Source organism: Mugil cephalus, chromosome 14, assembly GCF_022458985.1.
Source record: "Mugil cephalus isolate CIBA_MC_2020 chromosome 14, CIBA_Mcephalus_1.1, whole genome shotgun sequence".
Classification (NCBI taxonomy): domain Eukaryota; kingdom Metazoa; phylum Chordata; class Actinopteri; order Mugiliformes; family Mugilidae; genus Mugil; species Mugil cephalus.
In genome coordinates this window covers 10,734,911-10,748,242 of record NC_061783.1, presented here as the reverse complement: position 1 = coordinate 10,748,242, position 13,332 = coordinate 10,734,911, and the positions used below count along the sequence as shown (strand labels likewise).

At 39.5% G+C, this 13,332-nt stretch overlaps 2 long non-coding RNA genes across 2 annotated transcripts; both read left to right on the top strand.

Annotated features, from left to right (window-relative positions):
* Nucleotides 1-3,885: 3,885 nt before the first annotated feature.
* LOC125019665 lies at nt 3,886-9,550 on the top strand. Its single transcript, XR_007114105.1, has 5 exons — nt 3,886-4,783; nt 5,131-5,264; nt 5,675-7,993; nt 8,147-8,287; nt 8,373-9,550. It is a non-coding gene; the product is annotated as an uncharacterized LOC125019665 (long non-coding RNA).
* Nucleotides 9,551-9,874: 324 nt separating this feature from the next.
* On the top strand, nt 9,875-13,299 carry LOC125019664. The gene is made up of 2 exons (XR_007114104.1): nt 9,875-12,144; nt 12,231-13,299. It is a non-coding gene; the product is annotated as an uncharacterized LOC125019664 (long non-coding RNA).
* Nucleotides 13,300-13,332: the final 33 nt, after the last annotated feature.

Below are 13,332 nucleotides of genomic sequence, written 5' to 3'. Positions count from 1 at the left end.
GGATTGTGTGCGAGGAGGAGCGGGCAGGCGGGCAGGGTGAGACAGGCAGAGGTACAGAGAGGGATGGGGAAAAGAGGGGAAGAGGTGGAGGAGAGAGAAAAGGTGAGTTGAGATGGGACTCAGAGGATGGACAGAGATGGGTGAGCATTGAAGAGGGGGAGCGGGAGAGTGGCGGAGATTGGGAAACAGAAAAATGTTCGCCTGATGCACTGCCAAACAGAGCAGAACAAAATTGCTTCCGCTCCCGCCTACCACCCCTGCACACACACACACACACTCACACACACACACACACACACACACACACACACACACACAAACACACATATCTCCATCATGATAAATACACTCAAGCACATACATCCTTTCTGTCCGCAGAACCTGAATTAATTCCACCACTTTGCTTTTCAAGGATAGACTGCACAGGGGATGAAAGAGAAGAAGAAGAAGAAGTGTTGTTTTGTGCAGGATGAACAGATGGATCTTACCGCGAACCAAAATGGAAAGAATAGCACACCTGAGTCCAAGCCAAGCTCCGTGTGTGCATGTGTTTGTGCATGTTGTGCTCAGGCCTCGTTTGTTTTGGAGGGTTTTTTTCTTTTTTTCCATCCTGTTCCTGTGCTGAACAGCGAGGGGTGGACAGGATGTCCAGAGCATCTCCCCTGCATACCGTGCGGCAACACAGAGGCAGTCATTTAAGCGGTGCATGCACGAAAGCTGAAATATGTCTCACAAATAAACGGTGTGTGGACCTCTTATAGGTCACCACACTCATCTGCGCTCTTCTCCAAATCCCGCACAGCAAAAAAAAATGTATTTCACTTCACATTTGTTTACTAGTAAGTCCATAACGGACACCGTCAAAGAGAAAGCGTTGATTGTGACATTTACAAGGTGAATCTGACAGCTTACAAGATCATCAACTATGAAAGCAGACACATAATTTCACCCCTCTAAACGCTTTGGTTGAACTGTCTGCATACGCATGTGAGGCTAAAGCCTGAGTGTATTTTTTTTCTTGCTGACACAAGCTGAAAGCTCTAGTCTAGGTTATTGTATATTCATTTTTTTCTTCTAGGGATCTGGGAATTCAAAGCTTCAGTAATTGCTGTTAAATGACCTCCTCTGGGTTTTTTTTAAAAGACCACCAGGGATTTATCTTTCGGAAGCAGACGCTGAGCTCGGTGACCTGACTGCACCAATAATGCATGGGACGCAGGAACCTGTAGAGAGAAAGACGGCTTCGCGAGGGCCGTTGAACATGCGCCGCAGGCTGTGTGTTTTTTTAATGTTTGATTTAGTTTGTCTTTTTTTTTGGTGTTTTAGAGCCACTTCATGAACTCAACCTTATGAATACTGAAGGGATCTTGTGCAGGTTTAACTTGCAGGCAAGAGACAGGAGGTGGCCACTTGCCGATCACAGGCTGGACAGATGTGACTGATGCAGCAACGGGTGAAGGGTTTAATGCGAGATGTTCTACAAGGATGCAGCTCCACAAAGGATTGGTAAATGAGGTTTAGCACTTACAGTATGTTTTTGGGGCGCAAGCTAAGGGGGCAGGGCGGCACAGAGACTTAGCACTGATGCCTCCCAGCGAGAAGGTCCGGGTTCGAGTTTCCTGCCACCTCCAAAGACATGCTCATTAGGCTAATTGGTGACTCTAAATTAACCCTAGGTGTGAATGTGAGAGCGAATGCTATATATATATCTATATGTTGGCCCTGTGATAGCCTGGCGACCTGTCCCCGCCTCTTGAGTGGTGACAGCTGGGATAAGCTCCAGCAAACCCGGCGACCCTAGCGATGAGAAGTGGTAGTAGATGAGAAGCTAATGGGGGCTTAGAGGGGGGCATTTGATGATGCCAAACTTAACAAGGCTGGACATAGGGCGAGTCTGTGTGCCATAACTCTAGTAAATAATGGTACATGTACGTGAGCTACTGCCGATAAAACCCACGGGTTGAACATAATTCTGCTCCAAAGTTGGAAGAGACAATGGAAGATTTCACTCCTGCCTGACGTCTTCTGCTGAATTCCCTCGGGGCTGAGATCTGCTCACCGACTTTAGGGCTGAATTCAGATCGTTCCTGCTCTGCAGCCAGCCAGGCCCCCACCTCCATGTCTAGGTCAGGCATGGTGTAGTCTTTGGAGCTGTTTAAAGGTCTGAACTGACCTGCAGGTGGCAGCATGGTCAGGATGGTCATCTTGATAGACTGGGTGAAAGATGTGTTCAGATTAAGGATAGGAACAATAGATATTGGAGATGAGAAATCCAAACAACAACTGCACAACCAACAGCAAACAGCAGAATTTTGTGCCAGAGCTTTGAGATCATAATTATTTGCAGCTTTTAGATTGTGATGAGTAAATATCTTCCCAGGGCCCCTCAAGCGGAGCTTTAATAGACCTTCAAATTGGCAGGGTGTATTTGGTAGATGTGTAGAGTGAGTTTGAATCAATGCACCTCACTCTGATTGCACGAAGCTTGCAGGAAACTGTCTCCCTTGCTTAGCTGACAAACCAAGTTATCTTCTTCAGGAGTTTGACGGTTGTGACCTATAAGGGCACACATGAGGAGGCTGTGTCCTAGGGCAAAATCACAGCAGACGCTATGGGAATGGACATTGAGCAAGTGGACTCTTATAAGTACAACAACAAAATAGACTGGACTCACCACACTGAAGCACTCCACAAGAAGGGACAGAGCAGAATCTACCTTCCTGAGGAGACGGAGGGCTTTTGGAGTGAAGGGGGCACTCCTGAAGTCCGTCTATGACTCTGTAGTGGCATCAGTCATTCTATACGGTGTGGTCTGGTGGAACAGCAGCATCACAGACAGGGAGAGGAAGAAGCTGGACAAGGTCATCAGGAAGTCCAGCTCTGTCCTGGGCTGCTCCCTGGGCTAAGTGAGGGAGGTTGGTGACAGGAAAGTCCTGGTTAAACTGTCGTACATGCTGGACAGTGAGTACCACCCCCTGCACAGTGACCTAACAGCACTGAGGAACAGCTTCAGTGACAGACCGCTTCACGAAGGTCTTTCCTTCCTACTGCCGTCAGGCTTTACAGTGAACACTCCTAATGTGTGCAATATTATGTACTACAATTTCAATCTTGCCATAAAAATGAATAGGGCCAGAGAAAGAGTACACAGTAAAATCAGCATACCCAAATTAACACCATAAGAGTTGATCTTAACACTTTTAAAGTGTCTATACGGGTCCACACCTCAGAGTGTTAATTTAACACTTTTTCGAGTGTTGGTACCTTTACACTAAGTTAGTGTAAATTTGACTATTCTTGTAGTTAAATTTAACACTTCCTAACACCAACCAGTGTTAGTTTTTTTTAAACACTTTTATGTAGTGTTAGCAATTAACTCTCTCAGAGGACTATTTCTTAACAAGTGGTACCCCCATAACACTTAAAAGGTGTCAATATAATTCTTATATAATCCTAAAAAAATACTTGGAAAATAAACTTTAGTAAAATAAAAAGGTAGGCATGTTTGGCAGTCCAAAAACATTTATTTTCAAACTTGCAGCACAAATATAAGAACATGCAACAGTAATGCACAGTGTAACGTTAGCACCACTTTAGCACGCTAGCTAAACCATTAGCATCATCTTATCATGTTTTATGACAACATTTATTTTCAAACTTGCACCACAAATATGAGATCATGTAACAGTAAGGCACAATATATGTATGTAGTGTTAGCACCACTTTAGCACGCTAGCTAGCAACTCCGAACCATTAGCATCATCTTATTACGTTTTATATCCATAGTTACAAAGTGCATGACTCGTCTCACTCAGCCAAAATGTCAAGCCAAACGTACCGTTTACTGTCGTTACTCACTTTCTATGTTACAGTGAGGCCAGGCATGCATGCTAACCATGCTAACCTCTAGCTCATCAAGCAGGTGTTCGGGTGGTTAGTAACAGCGCGACGAGTAAACTTTCCGTGGCTCAGCGCTGCAAAATGACTTCGGGTGCCCGAAGAGTAAGTGGATCAGAGTTTAAGTAAGTTTAACACCAAGAATTCAACTCTTCTCAATTTGCTGTGTAGCGTGCTGACAGAGAGCCACTGCCGTCCAGTGTACTAGTGCCACCAGGAATCTGGCATTTCAACCTTTACACTCATTTGAGTTTTGCTGCCTTCAATTAGAGGTTGCGGTTATGGCATGAAAAGTTGTGTATAAAGGATGCATTCAAGTGATCAACCATACATCCAGGGGACCGATTATAAATACTTTTACCCATTAAACATGACAATGAAAACATGATTTCTCTGAGAAAAAACAACAAAAATAATGAGGTCTAATATAAAAAGAAATGTAGAAATATAGAGCACAAAACTCAAAATGAAGTGAACTAAGCAATAAGGAAACTAAGGCCAGGACCTGCGTGACAAACAAGACACACAAGAGTTACATAGACGTAGGACTAGTCCAAAACCGACACGGAGAAACTTGATTGACAATTAACATTAAATAACAAATATAAAGGAAAAGGAAAAACGTGTTTTCTTTTGTTTGTGTGGTTAAATGGACGCCATTGTTAGATAAAAGCATTTCAATGATTAAAAAAAATAAAGACTTCCATGTTCATACACTCAGTGAACTAAATGAGGAAATGAAAGTGAAAGTGTACGATTTGTATTGTCAAGAAAGAAAGAAAGTCCCGGGAATCGCCACACCCGTAGTTCCAGCCATATCGAAGTAACAGAGCAAACGATAGAAACCACAGAGGACTCTCACATGATCAAAAATGTCTCTGGTTGCGTAAGTGATTATACTACTCTTTCTATTTGGATAGATTTCTGATGGAAAGATCAGACAGAAGGGAGACTAAATCAGTAATTATCAGTTTTAAGAAACATTGTCCGTCTTGGGAGCAGCATAAAACAACAGGAGGGTTGTGGCTTATATCGGTGCGTTGTGCTGCAATGGAATCAAGAGCTCATTTCTCTTTAAACTAGATCAGCTTCTCAGACTTCTGAATTAGGAATGACATAAGGGAAAGATTTTGCTTCATTTAATCCCTTGGAGCATGAAAACGCTGATTTTTAATTAATTTAAGAAAAACACACGGTAAGTGTTTGAACATGTTTCTTTTTTTTTTATTGTAGAAAGGATGTCACAATTACAGCAACAGCGTTCACTTTTGCGGCGAAGGCTGTCACCATATCAACCCCTGCTTTGGTTGCAGTGGCAGTTATCGTAGGTGTAGGTGTAGGTGCAGGCTACGTACTCTCCAAATATGGTAAGTGATTGTAATTGTATTGCTTCCTCATTGCTATAAATTGTAGAGCTTTTTTAAAAAAAAATTGTGAAAAAGTGAAAAAGTTTTTGATCCAATTCATTATAAATAATAAATACCTTTGACTGTGAGCTAATGTTAGTGTAGTTTAAATGAAAAAGAGTTACTTTGAATGAAGTCAGGATCACAGATCTCCTCAGTGATCACCTCAGTATAACTGCAACAACAACGACAACGACAACAACAACAATTATGGTTGGATTTTCTGTGCATATTACTACCTGGCCATACTGCTCCTATGACACTGATCCCACCTTGTGGATTTGGTTATGTTCATAGATGTGGCTTTTCGAACATATTCTTGAATTTACTATGGTTGCTCTTGTTTTTTTTTGTTTGTTTGTTTCTTCCAGTGAAACAGAAACGGTACTGATGGGTGGATTGCCTTTGGTCTCGTGTCTGTAAAGAAGAACCAGAAATCAGTTCACAGTTCACGGGAAGGAAACATAATTATGAGAGTTCCAAAGATGGAAAAATGTGATTTTGTTGATTTTAGCTGCATTGTAGAAAAAAAAAAAAAAAAAAAAAAAAAAAAACATAAAAAATACAACTGCCTTTTCATCTTTTAATCAGACTAGCACAATAAGCTTTAGAAATCAGTCGATTATTATTCAAGAGTTGTTTCTGGTTTAATTACAGCAGGTAATCACTTATGTTAGCTGCACTGAACACATTATTGTGTAGGTGAATATATTTAACCAGGTGAAAATTGTTGGACAGAACAAGAGTTGTTAATCTTTGTCAATTTTTTCTTTCATGACCAACTTCAAGTAAAAGATACTATACTTAATCTTTGATTGGAATAATTTGATTGTTCTTCTATGTGGATATCTTGGTATATACTACATATTTTGCATATTGTAACATTAAATTATCATCTCTACTTCTATTTGCTGATTATAAACTGTTGTCTGTCTATTAAACTTAATGGTGATCAATAATATATGTATGGATGTTTATTATAAACCTATAAGATGAGGCAGACTTCACAAGACTGGGCAGACTGGGCTGGTGGTCCGGTCCCCATCTTTAAGAAAGGGGACCAGAGGGTGTGTTCCAACTATAGGGGAATCACATTCCTCAGTGTCCCTGGGGAAATCTAGGCCAAGGTGCTGGAAAAGAGGGTTCAATCAGTACTTGAACCCTCTGGGTCAGCCTATGGAACTGGCTGGGGAGAGGGCTGTCTGGACTTCACTGGTGAAGCTGCTAAAAACAAATAAATAAAGAGTCATTGTTACTATCACTTCAGAAGACATCAGTTGTGACTTCTAGTCTCTTCCTGGGGACTTAACTTGAACCTAAAAAGGCTTCAAACTTAAATGTAATTGACCTGAATTGCGATAATCTGCTTTATAGCTTTACTAGAAAGACGAGTCTCTACAATGTGACTGTATAAAGTTTACACTGTAAACTGTGCTGTCCCCTGCTGTTCTCCATCAGTTCTCTGGAAAAAGCAACACAACGTAATCTGAGCCCATACCTCAAATCAGCAATCTTAACAACAGACGTGAGACAGTCTGTGTGAGGAGGAGCAGGCAGGGTGAGGCAGGAAGAGGTAGAGAAAGGGACAGGGACAAGAGAGAGAAAAGGTGGTTATGAAATTGAAATAAAGAAAAAGGAAAAACATATTGTTTTTTTTTTATTTTTTTTATTTGATTAAATGGGCCCTGTTGTTGGATAAAGAGGACTTCAGCGACTAAGCACAATAAAGACTTCTATGTCTATGCACTCAGTGAACTAAATGGAAAAAATGAAAGTGAAAATGTACAACATTTGTATTCTCAAGGAGAAAAAAGAAAGAGGACCTAGGTTCAGTCACACCTGACAACCCATCATAGTTAAAGTCATATCAAAGGATGAGAGCAGAGATTCTGTATATGTTTTCTTTATGCTGTAAACACCAATAAATCAACCAATATAAAAAAAGGATCAGAGCAAACGAACCAGGAACAATGAGAGGACTCTCACATGATAAAAAATGTCTCTGTTTGCGTAAGTGGTTATAGCGCTCGTTCTATTTGGATAGATTTCTGATGGAAAGATCAGAGAGAAAGGAGACTAAATCAGTAATTATCAGTTTTAAGAAACATTGTCCACCTTGTGAGCAGCATAAAACAACAGGAGGGTTGTAGCTTATATTGGAACGTTGTGCTAAAATGGATTCAAGAGCTCATTTCTCTTTAAACTAGATCAGCTTCTCAGACTTCTGAATTCACCTGCATGAAAACACTGATTTTGATTAATTTAAGAAAAAACACAAGCTGAATATTAGAACATTTTGTTGAAATGTTTTTTCATGTAAACTGAAAATAAAAGATACTATGCTTAATCTTTGATTTGATTAACATGAATGTTCTTCTATGTGGATATCTTAGCACGCACTGTATAATTTGCATATGGTAACGTTAAATTATCATCTCTACTTCTATTTGCTGATTATAAACTGGTGTCTGTCTTTTAAACTGAATGATGGTCGATAATGTATGTATGGATGTTTATCATAAACTTGAAGGATAAGGCAGACTTCAGACTTTGTCCTGGAAGGAAAAAAGAACACCTGACGTGTCACATGTTTACAGAAGGATAAATAGTGGGAATAACTGTACCAGAGTATCACTGGTCCTGAGTAAAACTGCTGAATCTTCTTTCAAGAGGATGAATCTAATTAACCTGTGAGTACAGTCTTAGTCTTAACTGTTAGTGTCGACACACTGTACATGCTCTCTGTACGTACACTATATTATACATATTTAGATGTGAAATATGTGTTTCCACCTTAAGGAAATCAGGGGCTGAAATCGCAACGATATTTTGCTATTTCTCAGAAAAAATCTGTTTTGGAGTTTTGGAGGCGGTGCGTCTGTGAAAGCAGCAAATGTAGTAATACCAAGTGATACTTTGACCGTGGTAATAATAGCCTCTCTGGTCTTGTTTGGATTCATGCTGGTTAAAAAACCTTCTCAAGGGTGAGTCTGCTTTAGTTTATCATGCTTAGACACACCTCTGTTTCTAAAACTTTCCTCTAAGCAGTCCTCCTTCTTTTCCCCGCAGTGAATTCACCCAGACGGTTATAGGAGTGATTGCACTGAACGTCACTGATGTGGTCAAAATGGACCTGAGGCTTGTGTGTGGATTCAATGGTTTTGTGTTACTGACACTTTGCTACCTGTCTGTGAGGGAGGATAGAAGGGGCGAAGACAAGATGAAAGATAACCAATGACAACAAGCCCTTGAGCTTAGAATGTGTTTTGAAGTTTGAATTTGGCACACAAAACCAAAAAAAGTTCATGACTCACTGTTGAACATGTCTGTGGTTTGACATAAAAGTTGTTCAGTGCACTCAGTGTACAGAAAGTAAAAGTATTCTAAACATGTCTTCAGTGTAGAACAGGTCCTCAACATGGGGTCAGCAGAGGTACTGCAGGGGGGTCGCTAAATCTTTGCTTGATCAGACATATATAAAATGTTCCCCCACAGTTTTCCCCCACAAATGAATCCAATAGATGAACCCAACATATTCTCGTAAAGGGATGAATGGAGGCAGAAGACGTTATCTTTCAGTCTGTACACTTTATCTCTGCTGAGTCAATCACGAAGCTGTACATTCCCCGCAATTGGCCAAGAGAGTCAATCATTTTCTTTATCTGTCAGCTGTGTATACCTGTTGGTCATGCACGGTAGTTGCAGGGCCACCCTACTGTTGCACATGTTTGAAATTAAAAATTTAAAAATAAAAAAAATAATATTTGAACCTGTGTGTTGCTTGAATTGTTTAATATTGAATGCAAAATGATGATGATAATGTATATTTATAAATAGCACTAGGTTGAGTTTAACATACAACACGTATAGTAGGAAGGGGGTCACTTAATCTCTGGGGTCCTTGGCCTGAAAATGCTTCAAGACCGCTGGTGTAGAACATTCAGACTCTTAAATAAGAGAATTAAATAAGTTAATTAAATTATACTGTCCATAAAAGAATAGTTTTCCACTCCATTTTTTTTCTTTTAAAACAAAAAGTTTGCCTTTGACTTTGGTGTAGTTTTAAAGTGTTGCTCTGACTCAAAAGACGGTCCGTCCAAGATAAATATTAAAGTTTGTCAAATTTCGACATTAATTGACACAGGCGACATAAACTGAATGCATTCAAATAAATTAGTAAATTATATTAGCACCCAGATAAGCTTACCGTGGCCTTTACTTGGATCTAAGTTAGTGCTAGAACAATCTATTCAGTTTTTCATGGACTGTCTTTGTAGGTTCAATGTTGAGATGTGAAATCTTGATTGTAGATACACCCATAAAACAGTGTTTTTCTGCTAGTTCTACTCAGGTCAGTCATTGCGCAAGGTTTGCTTTTGGGGGAACAGTTCAAATGTACTCATGTCTTTGTTTAGATTAGCTTTAGTTAACACGGAGACGCCCACATTTTCCATGCCTATAGCTGGAGCTGGAAATGGGGCAACTGCAGCAGTAGCGAATTTCGGTAAGTAATCAAAAGATTTTTATTTTTTTCTCCCAAATACTACATGAGAAATGCAGCGTGAGAAAATGGGACACGTCCACGCTTCTAAATGTTCTTTTTTTTCTGCTTGTTGGTTGTTATGCAGGTAACAAGACAGGAAAGGAGTCACACAAATATGTGAGTTACAACAGGTTGTACAGATAAGGGCTAAGCATGCAATTAAAATGTGTAAATCATTAATAATTTCCATGGCATTATTTCTTTGTATTCAGTTTTCGAAGTGCTAATTGGACATTTTAAAGTATGCCAATGAAATAGTTTTCATTTATATGCAATTATATTCTTTTATCAAATCAACATATTAATATCAATATATTTTTTAAATGTGGACATATAATTTGCTTTTGGGGAACGTGGTGATGTAATAAACAATGCAATTGTAATGACTGTGTTCTCTCACTATACAGTCACACTATTGTAGGGGAGTAGGAAATTTTAAATGCAGAGCACTGGAAATTAATAATTAAAATGAACAAATAAAGGGTCATTGTTACCATCACTTCAGGTTCCTGGAGACTGAACTTAAACCGAAAAAGTCTTCAACCTTAAATGTAACGACTTGAATTGCGAGAATCTGCTTTCTGGCCGTGATTAAAAGACGATGTCTTTTCATGAAACACAAATGTGCCACCATGACATACTGTGTCGAAATGTTCTTTTGTGGAGAACTGAAAGTAAAATATACTATGACCTTTGATTTGAACCAGGTAATACAGGTGAATACAACGACTGGAGCCATAGAAAAGAAAACATTTGCCATGTGTGTTATCTATTTTTGATAAGAGCATTTATCAAATACTGTTAACTTCATTTCCTCTAAGAACTTAAGGTGTAGGGACAGGAGCACCAGGGAGTGGTGGAAAAGGTTGATTCATCACAGGATGATACTCAGGGAAATGTGATGTAGCTCACCATGCAAATATTTGACTATAGAGGGAGGGGTCTGATAGTCACAAAGTCCCCGGGAATGTTCAGTGCAGACAAAGTCCACTAATGAACGAGATGAACATGAAGAGGGAGTTGAAGCAGAAGAAAACTGGCCCTCGAGCTTCTCCCCAAGATTCTGTACACCCAAATTTAAGATCGGGCCTTCAAGTTGCTCTATTTATCCCTCCATAATTTCCATATCTATATTGACAGTTTCTCCTTTCACTTCTTCATTAGCAGTGAGGTGGGGAGTGAGCTGTGCTGAGCTTTTCTCGGCAGCGGGTGCTTGAACCTGGTCAGCTCAAACTAGAGGCTCCGAAGGATGAGGGACAGCATGGGACTCTGAAGACCTGAGGAATAACAACATTAGCTTCTGTGGGCCCACTTGGGACATGTTCGATAGTCTGCCAGATAACTGGGACTCTCTGAGAACGTACTGGATGTCTCTATGATTGTGCTCCATTCATTGAATTAATCTTATCCTGCTCGAAGGACCATGAACAATATTTAAGGACTTCAACAATCTGGTGTAGGGACTTCATTAACTCAACGGGTTGTCGATTAGAACAGAGCAGCACATGCAGACAGGTCCCTTTAAATCATTTATTGTAAGGTGGGTTTTAGCCACTAGTTTGTATGTCATACACTCAGCAAACAATTTACAGGAAAAGGTGAGGCTTCTTCACATGGTTCTTTGTTCTCCATGAAAAGAACACCATGTACAGGTTTAAAGACCCCATCCTTTCAGGCAGAGAGAGAAGCTTGTGGGAATGGTTTAGGATATTTAACAATTTTGAGATTTACATGAAGTAAAGAGAAACCAAAACACAGTCACTGTGATGCTGTTGAGAGAAAGAACAAAAGCATCATTTGAATATCTAGTCAACTTAACGAGCTAGACATATGGCACATGTAACAAAAGGAAGGAGCGCACTGCTGAGAGAACACTTCGACTGCTCAGAAAGTAGCTTTCAAGATTGCCATGGATATGTAAGTTTGTTTTCGTTTTTCTTTACTAAATGTAAGTGATTTGTAAAGAAAGAAAGAGCAAGAAAAGGATTCGTCTCCACATTACGTCGTCTGCTCAGGTTAACTTCTAAATGATGAGCACTGTGAAAATAACTGAGACAAAGGAGCGATTTTGATTAATTTCTGACACCCATGGAAGCACAAACAACCACTGCCATCAAATAATCTAGTTAACACACTTTTTGAACATATTCCTTCTTTATTTTAGAAACGGGATTACGGTCACTCCTACTCCATCTGGGAGTAAGGTGTCTGTGGACTCTGTGAAGATATCAACCCCTGTATCTCTGGCTGGAGTTGTGGCAACTGCAACCGCAGCAGTTGCAGTATTTGCAATTTCTGGTAAGTTATCAAAGATTTTTATTTCTAAATTTGTTTGGAAAGTGTAGACACTTCCAACTTTTTTTGGCTTGTTGTTTGTTTTGCAGGTAACAAGACAACCAGTTCCGTGGGAAAGAATTATAACTGAGTCACAGCAGGCTGTATAAATAAGGCCTAAATGTGCAATTAAAGGGTGTAAATCTGTGTTAGGGGTAAATGTATACTAAATAATTTCCATTGCATTTTTATTAAGATAAATTTTATTATTAGAGGTGATAATCAAAGGTGAAGGTGAAAGTTTTTGTTTTGTTACTGCACAACCCACTGAACTAGGTGTGACCTAGACAGGTTACTTCTGTACCAACAGAGCATGACTACCAACAACAATCCTGTCCAACTGTGAGTACTGTCATTTTAGTATTAACGTTCATAACCTGTTCATAAATATTACAGTACTGCTCCAGAAGCTAGGTAGCATGTTCGAAGTAGACATTATGACGTTACCGCACCTTGCCTACTAATTATTTTCATAGATGCTGGTATAAAAACCCCTCAGTGTATTCTTGAATAGTAACAATACTAATATTAATAATTCTCCCTGTTTATCCAGAGATATCATCCATCAAAACTGAAACTAAGCCGACGTGTCAGTTAGAAGACTTTGGGATACAGCTGACTGTACGTCTGTGAGGAGGAAGCAGAAACCAGCTGAAGACAATAAGAAAATAAATTCCGAATGCATAAAGATGATTTAACTGGACTTGGCCAAACTTGTACTTTAATCAAATTTTTTATTTTTTTTTATAAATGTGGGCTAACGTATTTAATTTGCTTTTGGGAAAGATGCTGATTTAATAAATAAAGGGATTATAACAACTGTGTTCTCTCACTTTACTGTCAAATTATTGTAGGAGTAGAACACTTTAAATGCAGACCACTGGAAATGCTTACTGGATTAAAAATAAAGAGACATTAATACCATCACTGGTGACTTCAGTTGTGATTTCCGGTTGTTTCCTGGAGACCTAAAATATCTTCAACCTGAACTGTGAGAATCTGCTTTCTAGCTCTACTAGAAAGATGAGTCCCTATTCACACAGCAGTGAATGTTCCCATGACGTACTGTGTGGAAATATTCTTTGATGGAAAACTGAAAGTAAAAGATACTTAATGACCTTTGGTTTGTTTAACTTTTGACTGGACTGGACA